This window comes from Theropithecus gelada, chromosome 14 (assembly GCF_003255815.1).
Source record: "Theropithecus gelada isolate Dixy chromosome 14, Tgel_1.0, whole genome shotgun sequence".
NCBI lineage: Eukaryota > Metazoa > Chordata > Mammalia > Primates > Cercopithecidae > Theropithecus > Theropithecus gelada.
The window spans coordinates 14,553,440-14,572,858 of record NC_037682.1 but is presented as its reverse complement, the minus strand read 5'-3'; the positions used below and the strand labels follow the sequence as shown (position 1 = coordinate 14,572,858).

The 19,419-nt window shown below is 37.7% G+C and overlaps 1 pseudogene; it reads right to left on the bottom strand.

Moving 5' to 3' along the window:
• Positions 1-3: 3 nt before the first annotated feature.
• LOC112605835 lies at positions 4-17,965 on the bottom strand (annotated as a pseudogene).
• Positions 17,966-19,419: the final 1,454 nt, after the last annotated feature.

The window sequence follows — 19,419 nt, the reverse complement described above, 5'->3', positions numbered from 1 at the left end:
AATGTTGGCAATGATATAACCATAAGATATCATGATAACCAAGACAGACGTGAGTATAAAGATTACTTGAGCATAGAGGTCATGACTTGAGAAAAAAAAAAAAAACAGTATAAGAACAGGATAGAATCAGCAGTTGGGGCAGGTCACAAAAGAAATGGCTGCTATTTGTCTCACAGAAATGGAGCAGAAGCAAGGCACATAGTTGAATAAATGAGCTAAAGAACCAGTTGTACAAAATCCTGCCACCATTGGCATACATAGAGTGGGCGACACGATGGCCATATAGAGCAGAGGATCACAGATGGCAGCATATTGATCATAAGCCATGGTTGCAAGAAGACAGCACTCAGTCAGATTCAGCCTAGAGAAGTACTGCATGGTGCACCCCATAAAGGAGATGAATTTTTGCTTCTTGAAAAAGTCTGAGGGCATCTTGGGGGCTATAGTGGAAACACAGCAGATGTCCAAAAAAGATAGATTACTAAAGAAAAAGTACACAGGTGCATGTAGATGGGAGTCCCTCCTGATAAGTGTGATGAGACTCACGTTTCAGGACACGGTCAGGAGGTAGATCCCTAGGAACATTGAAAAGAGAAAAATAGTGGTCTTTGGATATTCAGAGAATCCCAAGAGAATGAACTTTGTAATTGTCATACTACTCCTTTCCACAGTCATTGCACTGGTGATTCTAGAATCTGTATAAATCTCTAAGTCAGTTGTTACTCCAATTTCTGTTGAAATAAACCACCATGTATCCAAAATGAACACAGAACCAAGTGAAATATTGAACCAAGTTAGAGGAAATAGCCCTGATTAATGCTCCCCACCAACACACGTTAACAAATCAGTCAATCTAAAAGTCTCAGCCCAGTGAAAGTAACTTGAAGAATGAAGGGAAATACAACATGTTTTTGGACAGGCCAGAGACACTGATAAAAGGCATTCTTGAAGAAGTTTGTACTTTGGGCAAAAGGAAAGTGATTTTAAATGGAAGCTTATGAGATGTAGTAAGAGTGAAAAGCATAGGAAGTAGAAATACATAATAAAGTTTAAAAATACACATTATATAAAACTGGTAAGATATTTTATGTGGCGAGAAAATTATATGAAATTAAAATACAAATAAAAATCGTGCATAAATTAAGGGGTAATTAGAATTAAAAATATCAAAAGTCCTTGAATCACACAGCAAAATGATAAAAATATTGATTAAAGTTAAAATTTGATAAGATATACACATAATTAAGTTTCTGGGGTAATCATGAAAGTAATAGAAATAGAATGTGCACATTCAACAAGTAGAGGAGAAAATGTAAAAATAATTCTAATCTATCCAAAAAGGCCAAGAAATAATGAAAATAAAAACAAAATAAATCTTTATAAAATTCATCAAAAATAACAAAAGAAAAATAAGGGAACAACTAAAATAAATGGCAAATGAAGGAAATACACCTAAAAATTATTGTCCAATAGCTGATGAAAACAAGATTTCTACATATGGCCATGAAATCAAAACAGTTAATTTTTTAAAACCTATAATACAAAAGTTAAAACAGAGATATGAAAGCTTAAGACAGAAATGAAAAGATAACAGAAGAGGATGAAAAATGCCTTGGCATAACTCAGCTATGAAGAAGAAAAAATTACACCACAGAAACGCAAAAATGAAATCTGTGTGGGAGTAGCAATGAGGACAAAAATAAGCTACTAAAAACAGCAAATGATGTAGAAAATAGGCTTCAAGAAAAGTGAGAAAAATGAAATTTGGAAAGAAGAAGGAGCTTTTAAAAATAGAGGGAAAGAGGAGGAGGAGCTTTAAGATGGCTGACTAGAGGCATCTGTTACTCTCCTCCACCACAAAGAAGAACCAAAATAGCAAGTAGATAATCACACTTCAAGAAGATTGTCTAAGAAAGAACACTGGAATTCTACAGAGAAGTAACAGGAAACACCTATGGCAAGGAAGGAGAGGGAAGCAAGGCAGCCTGCCCAGCTGGGATCAGCTGGGAACCTGCAGAGGCTCCCCAATGTGAGCCAAGCATAAGTGAGAGAACCCCAGTGGTTCACATTTCCACCGAGAACTCCTGTAATCATAACCACAAGAGAACCATCAATCTATGTGGGTCCTAGACTAACCTAGAGAGCTGCCTGAAGACCATTTGATGGCACTGCTCTAGAGAGGGAGCTCACACTGGATCCCACATACTCCCTGAGTCCTAAGCAGCTACAGCACAGTGCCACCTTAAAAGCCCAGCCCCCAGCAGATTGCATCCTGCCCTGGGACACAACAGCCCACGCATCTCCACATCCCTGGAACCCCATGGACATACTCCATCCCCAGTCACTGCCTCTGCTAGCTGCTGCCAACGGGTCAAATTGTGAGCCATTGGTAGCGACCTTGATGCCCCCAGCAGTGGAGCCACTGACATGGTTTAACTCTGTGTCCATACCCAAATTTCAACTTGAATTGTAATCCCCACGTGTCAGAGGAGGGACCTTGTGGGAGATGACTGGGTCATGGGGGTAGATTTTTCCTCTGCTATTCTCCTGATAGAGAGTAAGTTCTCACCAGAGTTGACAGTTTTAAGGTGTGTCACCTCCCCTGGCTTTCCCTCTCTCCTGCCACCATGTCAGATGTGCCTTACTTCTCCTGCCATGACTGTAAGTTCCTTGAGGCCTCCCCAGCCATGCTTCCTATACAGCCTGTGGAACTGTGAGCCAATTAAACCTCCTTTCTTTCTAGATTACCCAGTCTCCGGTATTTCTTTATAGCAGTATGAGAAAGGACTAATACACAAAGTGACCAATTGTTGACAACTGATTCTAAAATGTACATGGAAAGCCACTTCATTTCAAGTGTGGATTCTGAGAATATTCCACAATAAATCTCCTGGAGGCAACTTTTGGCCTCACAGCTTGTTTTCTGGAGTTCCAACCTTGGACAACAACTTTTCAAAACAGGAAAGTTGAAAATTCACACAACATGCTTATTCCTTACGACTCAGTAATTCTACTTCTCCAGAACAACATTGTATTAGCCTCAAATACCCATCAATGTGGAATGGATATGGAAATTTTGGTCTATACACTGAAGTGCTATATAAAAATGAAACAAACTGTGGTTGCAGGATTACATGGAAGAAGGTTGTAACTATAACATTAAGTAAGAGAAGCAAAACACAAAAGGATATTTAAATAGGATTGCAAAAATTTAAAACTTGGGAAGAAGCAAAACTAAACTACTTTGGTTAGTGATACACACATAGCAAAATTATACAGTAAGCAATAAATTGTAACATCAGATATGGAAGGAGGCTTTTGTGATTCAGAAAGACACAGAGGGCCTCTGAGATGATGGTGTGCTGTATTTCCTGATGTTAGTTGTGGTTACACTAGTGTTTTTCTATACCATTGCAGTGTACATTTATACTTTATGTATTTTGTATGTGTGTAGAAATTTTACAATAAAAGGCAAAAACAAGAAAAATTTTAAAAATAAATGATTTAAGTAAATTTCCTCATTGCATAAAGGCCAGTTTTGAAACAAAAAATTCCAACAGAATAAAGGAAAATAATTCAACTCATTCCAAAAGGGACCCACGTTCATTCCTGTAAATTTCTGTGAACACTTCCAATAGTCCAAATACTGTAGAGCAGAGGAGATGAGTTTTTGCAAGAATCAACAGACTCTGTCAGGACCTACAAAGCTTTGTTTAGGTTGAACCATTCCAATCTAAACAAATGGAAAGGACAATGTTGGATTTTCTTATTGCTGGAAAATACTATCACCTTCCTGGTATTAATGGGAATTTTCAGATGTTGTTTTGTTCATCTTCCTGCCTTTGAACAGGCTTAAATTAACACCATCCGAGATTTTTCTGGAAAAATATACATATTAGACATTTTGGGTATCCAATAATATGTTAGGTTTTGGCTTTTTAAAGTTAAAAAATAATGTAAGAGGTCAAAAGAGGTATGCAGGCCCAATATCAATTATTGGTAAGTCACCTCCTATATCAATAATTACTATATTTATTAATTGCCAGAGCCTACAAAAACAGCAGCAAGCCATTATCAATATTTCAAATGCTAATAGAAATCTGTACATTTATTCTAACGTACACTATACAGATAAATTAAACCATTAAATTCCTTTGCTTTCTATGAGAACAACAGCACTTTACTGTGGTTTCTCTGTGTCACACTAAGAATATTTTATTGTTTTTGATGAATAAAAATGGAGAAATTTATTATTAAGAGGAAAGTTAAATTTCAATATTTGTTTATGCTATGACTTTTAGTTAGATTACTTAATTCCTCTGAGCTTTATTTTAATCTTATATAAAATGATAATAATGCCTACCTCGCAGGGTCGTTTAAAGCTCTAAGATAGGAAACAGTACCTAATGCAAGAGCAGACTCTTGATTAATAGTTGTTACAGTAAGAGTTTATTATTGTACTATTATTGTTAATAATTATTATTACTTACATGGTTGTTTTGAGGGTAAATCTTTCAAGGCTGGGGTTAATAATAGCAAAAAGGGGAATCATTTGGTAATGTGGAATTTGGAACCACGGTCCTGCATGGTGTGGTCTCAGGAAATCTCTGCTCTCCATTACCACTCCACATCCTGGGTAATGCGTAACATTCCACACAAGAGGTTTCACTTTTAGCCAAGAGACCCTGGTGTCTATCAAAACATAAGTAACTACTTTGGATAAGTGAAGGTAATATGACAAAACAACAAATAATAGGTGTTGGAAAAGGGAAGATAGGTAATAAGAGGGAGGAGCAAACATTGTTACTTGAAGCCCACCCATGGGTTAGGAGAGCAAGACAAAAGAGGAAAGGGAAAAACAAAGGACAGTGTGGAGCAAGTGTTGATGGTGAATTGGAGACACCGAAGACAAATTGTTCTTGGATGCCTCTGCCAACATTACTTACAAAGATATCCTTCACAATTCTGTGCCTAAGTGGAACCTGGGAATATGGCTAACACTGCTGGTTTGTCTTGGTCCTATACCTCAGCCTTGCCCTTGGTCCTCAGAATAGCATAGAGTTATTTTTCAGGAGACATGCCTTCCACTAGAGATTCTCTTAGATGTTTCCTTAGGGAAACAAAAACACAAAAGAAGAAGCAATTATCAGAAGACAGTATTTTCCATTAATTATTCTCAGGAGTGTTGGATAAGGAAAATGAGTGGGAAATGTTCTCAGCTGGTCCCATCTGTCTCATTCACCATCCTTCGTGAACCAATTAACAGTTGTGGGCCAGGCGCTGGGGCTCATGCCTGTAATCCCAGCACTTTGGGAGGCAGAGGAGGGAAGATTACAAGGTCAGGAGATCAAGACCATCCTGGATAACACGGTGACACCCCATCTCTACTAAAAATACAAAAAATTAGCTAGACATGGTAGCACATGCCTGTAGTACCAGTTACTTGGGAGGCTGAGGCAGGAGAATCACTTGACCTGGGAGGTGCAGGCTGCAGTGAACCAAGATCACACTAACTGCACTCCAGCCTGGGCAACAGAGTGAGACTTGGTCTCAAAAAAAAAAAAAAAAAAAAAAGAGTTGTGAAGCATATTGGGTAGATACATAGCAATGGAATTGAGAGATCAAATGGTAGATCTACTTTTAGTTCTTTAAGGAATCTCCACACTGTATTTTGTAGTGGTTGTACTAGCTTACGTTCCCACCAATAGTGTAAAAGTGTTCCCTTTTCAACACATTTGTGCCAACAACTATTTTTTTTTTTTTATGGCTATTCTTCCAGGTGCAGGGTGGTATTGCATTGTGGTTTTGACTTGCATTTCCCTAATAATTAGTGATGCTGAGCATTTTTTCATATGCTTGTTTGCCACTTGTATATCTTCTTTTGAGAATTGTCTATTCATGTCCTTAGGCCACTTTTTTATGAGATGTTTGTTTTTTTCTTTCTGACATGTTTGAGTTCTTTATGTATTCTGGATATTAGTCCTATGTGAGATGTATAGATTGTGAAGATTTTCTCCCATTCTGTGGGTTGTCTGTTTACTCTGTTGATTATTCCTTTTGCTGTGCAGAGGCTTTTTTGTTTAGTTAAGTCCCATCTATTTATTTTTGCTTTTCGCATTTGCTTTTGAGATTTTGGTCATGAAGTCTTTGCCTCAGCCAACATCTAGAAGGGTTTTTCCAATGTTATCTTCTAGAATTTGTGTGGTTTCAAGTCTTAGATTTAAGTCTTTAATCCATCTTATGTTGATTTTTGTGTAAGATGAGATATGAGGATCCAGTTTTATTCTTCTACGTATGGCTTGCCAGCTATCCCAGCACCATTTGTTGAACAGGGTGTCCTTTTGCCACTTTATGGTTTTGTTTGCTTTGTCAAAGATTAGTTGGCTGTTAGTATTTGGCTTTATTTCTGGATTCTCTATTCTGTTCCATTGGTCTATGAGCCTATTTTTGTACCAGTACCATGCTATTTTGGTGACTATGGCCTTATAGTTTGAAGTAGGTAATGTGATGCCTCCAGATTTTTTCTATGTGCTTAGTCTTGCTTTGGCTATGCAGGCTCTTTTTCGATTCCTTATGAATTTTAGGATTGTTTTTTCTAGTTCTGTGAAGACTGACAGTGGTATTTTGATTGGAATTGCATTGAATTTGTAGATTGCTTTTGGCCATATGGTCATTTTTACAATATTAAATATACCCATCCATGAGCACGGGATGTGTTTCCGTTTGTTTGTGTTGTCTATGATTTTTTCTAACAATGCTTTGTAGTTTTCCTTATAAAGGTCTTTCAATTCCTTGGTTAGGTATATTCCTAAGTTTTTTTGTTTGTTTGTTTGTTTTTGCAGCTATCGTAAAAGCAACTGAGTTCTTGATTTGATTCTCAGCTTGGCCACTGTTGGTGTATAGTAGAGCTTCTGATTTGTGTACATTAATTTTGTATCCTGAAATTTTGCTGAATTCATTTACCAGTTCTAGGAGCTTTTTGGATGAAGCTTTAGGATTTTCTAGGTATACGATTATATCATCAGCAAATAGTGACAGTTTGACATCCTCTTTACTGATTTGGATGCCCTTTACTTATTTCTCTTGTCTGATTGCTCTGGCTAGGACTTCCAGTACTATGTTAAATAGAAGTGGTAAGAGTGGGTGTCCTTGACTTGTTACATTTCTCAGGGGGAATGCTTTCAACTTTTTCCTGTTCAGTGTAATGTTGGCTGTGGATTTGCAACAGATGGCTTTTATTACCTTAAAATATGTCCCTTCTATGCCAATTTTGCTGGGGATTTTAATCATAAAGAGATGCTGGATTTTGCCAAATGCTTTTTCTGCATTTATTTAGATGATCATGTGATTTTTGTCTTTAATAATGTTTATGTGGTGTATCATGTTTAATGACTTGTATATGTTAAACCATCCCTGAATCCCTGGTATGAAGCCTACTGAGTCATGGTGAATTATCTCTTCTATATGCTACTGGATTTGGTTAGCTAGTATTTCATTGAGGACTTTTGCATCTATGTTGTATTAGTTCATTCTCATGCTGCTATGAAGAAATACACAAGATTGGTTAATTTATAAAGGAAAGAAGTTTAATTGACTCACAGTTCTGGATGGCTGGGGAAGCCTCAGAAAACTTACAATCATGGCAGAAGGGGAAGAAAACATGTCCTCCTTCAAACGGTGGCAGAAGAGAAAAGTGCCAAGAAAAGTGGTAAAACCCCTTCTAAAAACATCAGATCTCATGAGAACTCACTATCACAAAATGAGCATGAGGGTAACCATCCCCATGATTCAATTACTTCCCACCAGGTCCCTCCCATGACACGTGGGGATTACAGGAACTACAATTCCAGATGAGATTTGGGTGGGGACACAGCAAAACCATATCATATATACATCAAGGATATTTGTCTGTAGTTTTCTTTTTTATTATGTCTTTTTCTGGTTTTGATATTAAGGTGATACTGGCTTTAAGGAATAATTTAGGGAGAATTCCCTCTTTCTCTATCTTGTGGAATAGTGTCAATAGGATTGGTACCAATTTTTCTTTGAATATCTGATAGAATTCAGCTGTGAATCCACGTGGTCCTGGACTTTTTTGTTGATTTTTTTTATTACCATTTCAACCTCACTGCTTGTTATTGATCTGTTCAAAGTTTCTATTTATTCCTGGTTTAACCTAGGAGGGTTGTATATTTTCAGGAATTTATCCATCTCCTCTAGGTTTTGTGCATAAAGGTGTTAATAGTAGCCTTGAATGATCTTTTGTATTTCTATGGTATCAGTTGTAATACCTCCTATTTCATTTCTAATTGAGTTTATTTGGATATTCTCTTTTTTTCTTGGTTAATCTCACCAATGGTCCACCAAATTTATTTATCTTTTCAAAGAACCAGCTTTTCGTTTCATTTATCTTTTGTATTTCTTTTGTTTGTTTCTATTTCATTTAGTTCTGCTCCGATCTTTGTTATTTCTTTTTTTTTCTGCTGGGTTTGGGTTTGCTTTGTTCCTATTTCTCTAGTTCCTTGAGTTGTGACCTTATGTTGTCTATTTGTGCTCTTTTGGACTTCTTGATGTAGGCATTTAGTGCTATGAATTTTCCTCTTAGTACTGCTTTTGCTGTATCCCACAGGTTTTGACTGGGTGTGTCACTATTATCATTCAGTTCAAATAATTTTTTAATTTCCATCTTGATTTCATTATTGATCAATGATTATTCAGAAGTAGGTTATTTAATTTATATGTATTTGGGTGCTTTTGAGGGTTCCTTTTGGAGCTGATTTCCAATTTTATTCCACTGTGGTGCGAACAAGTGTTTGATATAATTTCCATTTTCTTACATTTATTGAGACATATTTTGTGGCTTATTATATGATCTATCTTGGAGAACGTTCCATGTGCTGATGAATAGAATGTATATTCTGTGGTTGTTGGGTAAAATGTTCTGTAAATATCTGTTAAGTTCATTTGTTCTCGGGTATAGTTTAAGTTCATTGTTTCTTTGTTGAATTTCTGTCTTGATGACCTGTCTAGTGCTGTCAGTGAAGTAGTGGGCAGGTAGTGGGCAGGGTCATAGATCTCCCAAGAGATTATATTCTTTGTCTTCAATTTCAAGGGTGGATAGGGAAAAACCATCAGGTAGAAGCAGGAATAAGCATGTCCGAGCTCAGACTCTCCTTAGGCATGGCTTGCTGTGGCTGCTGTGAGGGATGGGGGTGTGATTTTTCAGGCCAAAAGGGATTTTATTCCTAGGGGGATTGTGGCTGCCTCTGCTGAGTCATACAGGTCACCAGAGAAGTGGGGGAAAGCTGGCAGTTACAGGCCTCACCCAGCTCCCACACAGTTCACAGCCTGAATGGCCGGTCTCACTCCCACTATGTTCCCCAACAACACTGAGTTATCTCCAGGCAGCCTGCAATCAGGGCTCAGAACTTGCCCCAGGCTACAGGCCTCCCCATGGAGAAAGCAAGCTGACTCACAGCTTTTTGGCTGTCTCATGGAGCCTGCAGCAGTGACCCAGTTCCTTCTAAGGATCTGTGGCATCTCTCGGCTTTCCTGGTATGTTTCTGTGGTAGTTCTTGGAGCAAAACTTCATTACGTGAGTCTCTGCATGTTTCTCTGTCTGTCTGAGTGGGAACTGCAAGTCAGTCTTGATTCCTATGTGCCATCATTTTTTTCCCTATAACCAAGTTTTAAATATCATAAACAATATCTGTATGTCCTTGATCTCACCAGCCTATGGCTACAATTTCTTTTCATATACAATTTTTAAAGTGCAAGTTTATATCCTGCATAACTGCATAAGTCCAATATTTTCCTAGGTTCCCTCTAAGGGGACTAGGAAAATATTCCTAGGAAACCCCAAGAAATCTTGGTGTTCTCCAGGTTATTTCAAGTTGTCATTGCCTTCACAGTCAGAAATCAGGTTGTAGATTGCTGCCTTGCTTTTCAGCAAATCTCTCCCATTTGCTTCTCCTCTAGTTTTTCATTCCCTGAATCCCAAAGAGATTGCTGATTTTAAGCCTGTAATATAACACCAAAAATTTGTAAAAGCCTAGCAAAATTCTCTCAGCATTTGTTTGTCTGAGAATCTGAACAGCAGCCCCTGAGTCCCAGATCTTCCCTCTGACATAGCCTACCCAAAAACTGGCAAAGAACAAAAGCAAATGCTGATTTAAAGAGTAGCCAAAAACTGCAGATGAGATATGAGTGGTCTCATTTCCCTAAGCCATGACCATCCACAGTGGTCTTATATAAACTATTTTAGCCCTATCCTCTAGGGTCCTGCTGGGTAGCACAAGCCAGATGACTTCCCTCCAATGTGACTGCCTGGAATATTACTCCCCAGCTAATGCTTTAGTTTCCAAATGCCCAAGGTTGAGGAAAAAAAAAAATTTCACCAGCTATTAACTGTGTTCTTCATTTCTGCTTTAGGATTCAAGGCCAGAACAAAAATGAGGTAAGTAAAACACTCATTTTAAAAACTTTAAGAAGACACTCACTTTCAGGGTCATACAAGTACAGAATCCCTTGTTCTAGTCCTGCTAGAAATGATTTCTTCCCATGATGATTTGTATATTAGCATTCTCCAAAGAGACAGAAACAATAGGATGCATATCTATCTACCTCTCTTTATTTCTCTAGATAGATGATAGATAGATTAGATAGATAGATAAATAGATCAATAAGAATTTATTAGGGGAATTGGCTCACATGACTATAGAAGATGAGAAGTCCCACGAGAGGCCATCTGCAAGCTGGAGACCCTGGGATTTGGTAACATGATTGTCTAAGTACAAAGGACTAAAAACCAGGGAAGTTGATGGTGCCATTTTCAGTTTAAGGCTGAAGGGCTAAGGTACTAGGGGGCAACTGGCTATTCCTAGGGTCCAAAGGCTGGAGAACCTGGAGTTCTGATGTTCAAGGGCAGGAGAAAAAGAGCATCCCAGCTCCAAAAAAGGGAAAGGAAAAATACAAGCAAATCAAATAACTTAGAGTTTTTTTAAAAACTAGCCAGTAATAAGCTGAGATAGCCAAAACTTTCACAAAACCATTGTTTTTAGACTTGCTTCTGGGAATACGGTGGGTTATACATTCATAGAAACCACTAAAAATGCTACATAAAATCTAAATCACATTTTTTCATGTCTTGGTCAGTGAGAAAGGAATAAATTCCTGAAAGTACAGAGATGACAAGAAAGTACAAACCCAAGAAAGTAGTGGACTGTGGCCAACATTTTCCCAGGAGGGATCTGCTAAACCCTGGTGACCTAACACCTGGTTTTGTTAAAGAAAAAAAAAAAATATTTAATGATACTTGTAAAAGCACACTAAGGAAGACTTTATTCAGGACCATTACTACAGGTGTCGGACCACTGCAATGGGGTTGTGCAGTGAGGGAGAGAGAGATCGGATTCAACTTCCAATATAGCACGGACAAGTGGAAATGTGCAGCCAAAGAGTCATGGAGATCAGTGGATGGAAAATTACTAAGTAGAAGCAATCATGTCTTAAGGGAGATTCTGACTAAACTGACCTAACAGAATTCTTGCTTAGGACAGGTCAGGATGATTACACATCAACTAGGGGATGATGAAGGATGAGAAATCCAATCAGCTATCGAAGATGGAGGTTTCTGGCTAACCTAACTTAGGAGAGATTTTTACTAAAACTGAATTTTATGAGGAATTACACAGATAGGCCTAGGAGAAGCTTCAGAAGCCTGACTAAAGTTTGGCCAAGCAAAGAGTCTTTGTGAGTTTTAATGGGTCTGTAGATGAAGGGTAGGAGGAAAAGACGGTGGGTGAGGTTGGTAAGAGGCGGCCTCCATGCCACTGAAAAAGAGCTCCCAAGAGTGACACTCTCAAGGAGCAACACAGAAAAAAACGTAACCCAACAAATTGAGACAGTGATGTAAGCAACTCTCTCAGTATTAGTTTGGGAGACAAAGAAAAAGTAAAAAGCCTCCTCTGATCATTCTTAACCTCAAACATGTACGTATTTCGCTGTGGGGCCTAAATTTTACAACTATTGTGGCCCTGAGAAACCCCAAGTAAAAATTATTGATTAAAGGGATTCTGGGGAGGTGTTGCCCTAACAGAAGTAAGATAAACAATATCTAAAGGAACACATTTTAGAATCAAGCCTCAATGCTTCCTGCAGATAAAGTTTAAAGGAACATGAACTTATGATCAAAATTCACTAAACGCACAGGAAAATAGAGCATCTTAAACAAGAGTCAGCCATAACATCAAACTATTGAATCAGCCTTGCAAAATTAAATATTTAAGTTATCTAATAATTTGAATGAGTATGTTTAACATGTTTAAATAAAGGATAATAAAAGTATGATGAAACAACAAGAGACTATCAAAATCAACCATGTGGGAAAAGAGAAAAATTGAACCTATAGAACACAAAATATTATGACTAAAATTTGAAACTCAATGGATGTGATAAACAGCCAGTTAACACAACTTATGATAGAGTGAATTTATTAGAAAAGAGGTCTGTAAAAATAAAACAGAAAACAACAAAGAAATAGAAATAATGAATATTTCACTAATGTGGAGGATAGAGCAAAAAGATCCGATGAACATTTAACTCAGGTTCCAGAGACATACAACAGAAATGGAGGCAATTTTCAGAACACAAATACTGTGTTTAGTAAACAGTACATAAGATCTAAGGTTACTATATTGAATTGAAATTAGAGGAAGCTGTGCACATCAGTTTTGTTTGTTTGTTTGTTTGTTTGTGACAGGGTCTCACTTGTCACCCAGGCTGGAGTGCAGTGGCACCATCTCAGCTCACTGTAACCTCCGCCTCCCAGGCTCAAGTTATCCTTCATCTCAATCTCCCAAGTAGCTGGTACTACAGGTGCACACCACCATGCCCAGCTAGTTTTTGTATTTTTTGTAGAGACAAAGTCTTGCTATGTTGCCCAGGCTGGTGTGCATATCTTTATAGTTTCAAAGAGAGTATCAGTGTGTATTGTAGCTACTCACTAAATCTTTTTCTTCTCAAGACTGTTGGTGATTATGATGAAGAAAAACATGATGAATACAATTTTCTGCTCTCATCCCACGAGCTTCATTGTTCATTCAATCTCACTGCAGACGGAAACTCCCAGAAGTCTGCAATGATAGATATGTTGCCCATCTGCTGCCATTCTTCCCTTTCATATTGATGACAAATACCTTGACTTTCTTTTCCAATTAATCATCTCATGTTTCCAGAATTTGTCTCGAAACAGTGCATCAGGAAGCAATGACTGATCTGATTTTGGGAAAAGAACACTTTGGACCTACTTCTCTAAATATATCCTTATGCTTCTATGGGGATTTTCTTGTTTTATTCATTTGTGTAGCTAGGAAACTGGGAAATGGTTGGGGAGAAGGAAGACAACTTAGATGGCTAATGTTGACAAATATTTGTAGTTCACACATAGCTTATTTCATTAATTTCAGTCTTTCTTAGGGGAAATATTTAAGACTTCTACTTCTGCCCTTAGACACAACTCTTAGGCTATATTTGACAGCTATTTTCTGCAGATCAAAGCCTCCCGTGATTTTCTTTCTAACTTGAGTGCATCTGAGTAAATATGTGTTTGGTTGGGGGATGTTATAATGACTATCTAGAGAGAATCACAGCTACAGAACCTTGAAGAGATCATATAGTGCCTGAGGCAAAAATATTCTTTTGCTTAGTTACCATTTGGCTAAAGACTTAGGGCTTTGCTTTCCCTGAACTGTCTCCAAAGTGAAAAAGAGAAAAGAACTTCCCAAATCCTGCCTCAGTTTCCCCATCCCCATGTAATCACCTAAGTATCCTAAACTTTACATGAGTTCAAGTCACTCTTCCTTATAGGAGAAGTCTTTAACCTGGGTACCATTAATAGGCTTCAGGGTGATTGAGGATTCAATAAAACTGTAGGCAAAAGTGAAAAGTGATTGCAGTATTCTCAGAGTAGAAGATCTGTAGTTTCTAAAAGACTTGTACAAGTGTCACTGACCCAAAGAAGATCAAAAAACCCTGTTCTAGAAAATTTAATTTGTAAAAGTCTCTGATTTGAGAAAATACAAATATGCACCTCCGAGGAAGAGAGCATAATGGCTTTCCGCCTTGTTTTACCTAACTTCTCAGGAACCTTGCTAGAGTAATTAACTTGGTTAAACCACATCAGTTTCCAAGTGTCTTCTTTTTGTTTGACTCTGCTACCATTCTACTACATTGTTCTTATGTCTCTCTAGGCTTTATGCAAGCAGAAAGACAGTTAAAGAATTGTCAATATTTCCTGATTATACATTCATTGAATGTCAATTATCGAAGAGATTTTTAAAAGCAACTACTCCACCATCTCCATTTTACACATGTGCCTCAGCATGAGTCAGTGGCTTCTCCAATTATTGACTGAATGGCAGAGCCATGCCTGAGCAGAATCTTCTTTTTTCATCATACAGAGAGGTGACAATATTTTCCTAATGTGGCCTATGTCCACAGTCACATATATTTGCAAATTATGACATAAGAAAACATGAAATTAAGCCATTTTAAGAGATATTATACTAATGATACCCATCCATCATTATTACATAAGTATTATTGGAATGATAATATTTTTAATGCTCTCCTTCAGCAAAATTAACAATGATAATATTTATCAAAGAGAATTTTTCAGTTAAGTTTGATAATTGTACATGAAAGGTATAAATTAACTCAACATTGATGATTCAAGGTTTTATATTTAGCTAGCTTCACAACTGAATAAAAAACTAAAGTTTCTTTTTTTTTTTTTTTGGAAATAAACCCATTTCCTTCTTTCCCCTTTTTTTTACAGCACATGGCACCAAGCAGATCCATGGAAGGCAGTGGAAACCACACCTCTGTAGCCATGTTTGTTCTCCTGGGACTCTCAGACAAAAAAGAACTGCAGCTCATCTTCTTTCTAATCTCCCTGAGGGACTACCTTGTGACCCTGATTTGAAACCTGACTCTTATCATCCTCATCAGGATGAACTCTCACCTGCACACACCCGTGTACTTTTTTCTCAGTTTCCTGTCATTTATAGACATCTGCTATTCTTCTGCCATCAGCCCAAGGATGCCTTCAGACTTTCTAAAAGAGGGAAAAAAAATTTCTTTCTTGCCTGTACTACTCAGTATTTTGTTGGGGCCTGGATGGTCTGGATGAGAGCTGCCTCTTGGCCACCATGGCCTGCAACAGATATGTGGCCATTGGCAACCATCTGCAGTATTCAGCATTGATGGCATCCTGGGGTCCTTAGTAGCTTAGTTCAAGTGAACTCTTTTTCTGTTTTACTTTCATTTTAGGTTCAGTGGTACATGTGCAGCTGTGTTATAGGTAAATTGCATGTCACAAGAGTTTGGTTTAAAGATTATTTTGTCACCTAGGCAATAAGCGTAGCACCCAATAAGTGGTTTTTTTATCTTTCCCTCCTCCCATCCTCCACCCTGAAGTAGGCCTTGGTGTCTATCGTTCCCTTCTGTCGGTCCACTTGTTTTCAATGTGTAGCTCCCACTTATAAATGAGAACATGCAGTATTTGGTTTTCTGTTCCTGCGTTAGTTTGCTTAGGATAATTACCTCCAGCTCCATCCATGTTCCTGCAATGGACATAATCTTGTTCCTTTTTTATGGCTGGATAGTATTCCATGGTGTATACATACCACTTTTTTGAAATTCAGGCTACTGATGATGGGAACTTAGATTGCTTCCATGTCTTTACTATTGTGAACAGTGCTGCAGTAAACATATATATGCATGCGTCTCCATGGTAGAACAATTTATATGCCTTTGGGTATATACCCAATAATGGTATTGCTGAGTCAAATGGTAATTCTGTTTTGAGTTCTTTGAGAAATCACCACACTGATTTCCACAATGGCTGGACTACTTTATATTCTCTCTAGCAGTGTATAAGCATTCCCTTTTCTCTGCAACCTCACCAGAATCTGTTATTTTTTGACTTTTTAGTAATAGCCATTCTGATTGGCATGAGATGATATCTCACTGTGTTTTTGATTTGTATTTCCCTACTAATTAGTGATGTTGGGCATTTTTTCATAAGCTTGTTGGCCGCATGTGTGCCTTCCTTTGAAAAGGTCTGTTTATGTCTTTTCCCACTTTTTCATGGAGTTGTTTGGTTTTTGCTTAATTTGTTTCAGTTTCTTACAAATTCTGAGCATTAGACTTTTGTTAGATGCATTGTTTGCAAATATTTTCTCCCATTCTGTAGGTTGTCTGTTTACTCTGTTGATAGTTGTTTGTGTGTTTTTTGTCGTTGTTGTTTCTATTTTTGCTGTGCAGAAACTCTTTTTTTAAATTAGGTTCCATTGTCAATTTTTGTTTTGTTGCAACTGTTTTTGGCGTCTTCATTATAAAATCTTTGCTAAGGCCTATGTGCAGAATCGTATTTCTTAGATTATCTTCCAAGGTTTTTATAATTTTAGGTTATAAGTTTAAGTCTTTAATCCATCATGAGTTGATTTTGCTATATGGTGTAAGAAACGAGTCCAGTTTCGGTCTTCTGCCTATGGTTAGCCAGTTATTGCAGCACCATTTATTGAATAGGGAGTCCCTTCCTCATTGCTTGTTTTTATCAACTTTATGAAGATCAGATGGTTGTAGGTTTGTAGCTTTATTTCTGGCTCTCTATTCTGTTCCATTGGTCTATGTGTCTGTTTCTGTGTCAGTAACATGCTGCTTGGTTACTGTAGCCTTGTAGACTAATGAAAGTCAGTTAACATGATGCTTCCAGGTTTGTTGTTTTTGCTTAGAATTTCCTTGGCTATTTGGGCTCTTTTTCTGTTCCATACAAATTTTAAAGTATTTTTTCTAATTCTGTTGAAAATGTTATTGGTAGTTTGATAGGAATAGCATTGATTCTGTGGATTTCTTTGGGAAGTATAACCATTTTAACAATACTGATTCTTCTATCCATGAGCATGGAATGTTTTTTCCATTTGTTTATCTCGGATTTCCTTGAGCTGTGTTTTGTAATTCTTATTGTAGAGCTCTTTCACCTCCCTGGTTAACTGTATTTCTATGTTTTTATTCCTTTTGTGGCTATTGTGAATGGAATTGAGTTTTTGATTTGGCTTTCAGCTTGGGTGTTGTTGGTACATAGCAATGCTACTAATCTTCATACATTGATTTTATATCTATTAGGCCCATTTGCTTGAGTGCCTAGTTCAGGTCTTGAATATCTTTGTTAGTTTTCTGCCTTGATAATATGTCTAATACTGTGAGCAGGTGTTGAAATCTCCCGCTATTACAATGTGGTTATCTAAGTCTTTTCATAAGTCTCTGAAAACTTGCTTTATGAATCTGTGTTCTCCTGTCTTGGGTGCATATATATTTAAAATATTTAGGTCTTCTTCTTGCATTGAACCATTTATCATTATGTAATGCCCTTCTTTGACTTTTCTTATCATTGCTGATTTAAAGTCTATTTTTACTGAAATTAAAAGAGCAATTCCTGCTTCTTTCTGTTTTCCATCTATTCAAGCAATCTCTTGTTTGCATCTTTGCTACTGTGAGGCAAACATGGTTCAACATTTCTTCTGTTAGTTACCTCAGATTATTTCCTTGTCTTGTTCCAATCCTTTCATCAGCCAGATGATTCTTCTTTCAGTAGCTATTTTTGTTGGGTACAGTTTTAGCTTGATATTCTCTTGTCTTACAATTTTGTCACAGCTTTCATTCTGAAAATATTCTCAACCACAGGTTGTACCAAGGCCTTTAATACCTTTGCCTCCCACCCGTCAGCTGTGCCCTCTTCTGTGGTACAGTCCTGCCTGTGTACGTGCATCCCAGCTTTAGCCACTGCATGAAGCAGGACAAGGTGCTGTCCGTGTTCTGTGTAATCCTTATCCTCATGATAAAGCCACTGATCTATAGAACAAAGAGATAAAGAGACCCTCAAGAGGGTGATAAAAAGCAACATGTTTACCTCTGCAAGAATACTATTTGGGCAAGTATTAATATTATTAAAAGGAAGATATGAGTAAAAATATGTAAGGGACATTCTGTAGGTCACAAGAATACATAGGTAGAAAGAAGTGTGAACCTGGCATCCTGGATTCCTCGTGCCATTGTGTTCAGCTACCACCAAGTGATTTGTCTGAGGCAGTGTCACTGATATTAAAATATAATTTAAAATCTAGTTTCTGTGATAGAATCTAGGTAGACTGAACCTTATAATATAATTATGTTTTGATAACAGACGTGCTGATAGGGCCGGGCGCGGTGGCTCAAGCTTGTAATCCCAGCACTTTGGGAGGCCGAGACGGGCGGATCACGAGTTCAGGAGATCGAGACCATCCTGGCTAACACGTTGAAACCCCGTCTCTACTAAAAAATACAAAAAAAAATTAGCCGGGCGAGGTGGCGGGCGCCTGTACTCCCAGCTACTCGGGAGGCTGAGGCAGGAGAATGGCGTGAACCCGGGAGGCGGGGCTTGCAGTGAGCTGAGATCCGGCCACCACCCCCCAACCGGGACAAAAAAAAAAAAAAAAAAAAAAAAAAAAAAAAAAAAAAAAAAAAAGACGTGCTGATAGATATTATACGTAGAGAAATGACAAGAACCTAGGAAACCAGACAGACTGTTCTTTTCTTCACTGGTTTTTTAGTTGTTTTTAAATAAATTCTAATATGTATATTTGAGGTTTATAATAAGATGTAGGATACATATATAGCAAAATAGTTAATATAGTGATGTAAATCAACACATATATCATTTTGCATAGTTATTTTGGGTAGAAGAGCAACTAAAATCTACTTATTTTACAAAAATTCCTAATACAATTTTCCTGACTGTAGTCTCCTGTGTACATGATATCTCCAAACATTTCCATCCTGCATAATCTGCTACTTCATAGCCTTTAGCTTATATCTCTCCATTTTGCCTCCTCCCCTCCACCTACCTCTGCCCCTCATAACCAGTTTTATTTTCTATGTCTATATATTTGACCTTTACTCACAAAATACATATATATGTGCAATCATGCAATGATTTTTTTCTGTGTCTGGCTTGGTTAAATTTCTCTAAGTGTTTTTTTAATGTCATAAATGGAATCGTTTTCTTCATTTCTTTTCAGCCAGGTTATTATTTGTGTATAAAAATGCTACTGAGGTTTGGGCGTGGTGGCTCACATCTGTATTCCCAGCACTTTGGGAGGCCAAGGTGGGCAGATCACCTGAGGTCAGGAGTTTCAGACCAGCCTGGCCAACATGGTAAACCCTGTCTCTACTAAAAACACAAAAATTAGCTGGACATGGTGGCACATACCTGTAGTCCCAGATACTCAGGAGGCTGAGGCAGAAGAATCGCTTGAACCCGGGAGGTGGAGGTTGCAGTGAGCAAATGAAGAAAACAATTCCATTTATGACATTTAAAAA